The sequence below is a fragment of the Volvox carteri genome, assembly GCF_000143455.1.
Source record: "Volvox carteri f. nagariensis unplaced genomic scaffold VOLCAscaffold_16, whole genome shotgun sequence".
Lineage (NCBI taxonomy): Eukaryota > Viridiplantae > Chlorophyta > Chlorophyceae > Chlamydomonadales > Volvocaceae > Volvox > Volvox carteri.
Genome location: NW_003307559.1, coordinates 628,631 through 629,380, shown reverse-complemented (window position 1 = coordinate 629,380; position 750 = coordinate 628,631). Strand labels below are relative to the sequence as shown.

At 61.1% G+C, this 750-nt stretch overlaps 1 protein-coding gene across 1 annotated transcript in view; it reads right to left on the bottom strand.

Annotated features, from left to right (window-relative positions):
* Positions 1-750, bottom strand: part of VOLCADRAFT_117389 (uncharacterized protein) — a gene marked incomplete at both ends in the record, with an annotated part of 7,108 nt that overhangs the window by 5,736 nt on the left and 622 nt on the right. The window lies entirely within an intron of this gene.

Here is a 750-nt window from a genome sequence, read left to right as displayed (position 1 = left end):
CGAGATGGGGGGGACGAGATGGGGGGGACGAGATGGGGGGGACGAGATGGGGGGGACGAGATGGGGGGGACGAGATGGGGGGGACGAGATGGGGGGGACGAGATGGGGGGGACGAGATGGGGGGGAAGAGATGGGGGGGACGAGATGGGGGGGACGAGATGGGGGGGACGAGATGGGGGGGAAGAGATGGGGGGGACGAGATGGGGGGGACGAGATGGGGGGGACGAGATGGGGGGGACGAGATGGGGGGGACGAGATGGGGGGGAAGAGATGGGGGGGACGAGATGGGGGGGACGAGATGGGGGGGACGAGATGGGGGGGACGAGATGGGGGGGAAGAGATGGGGGGGACGAGATGGGGGGGACGAGATGGGGGGGACGAGATGGGGGGGACGAGATGGGGGGGACGAGATGGGGGGGACGAGATGGGGGGGAAGAGATGGGGGGGACGAGATGGGGGGGACGAGATGGGGGGGACGAGATGGGGGGAGGTGTGTATGTGTGTGTTTTGCAAATAACTGCAACAGGTTTTATTTCCCGTCGGTAATTTTAGGAGCATTAACGGCATTACTTGCTTCTTATCTTTAAGGGATTAAGGGCAAACCTTATCTCACGAGAGGAGAACACCAAAAAGTATTCATATTATTTTGCTGATCTGATCTGGTCATCTTCACTGTGTTCGGCTTATATTTGGTCTGCTTGTGTAACTCTAAGCAACGCCACGTCCCCCTCCTCCTCCTCCCCCCCAGCG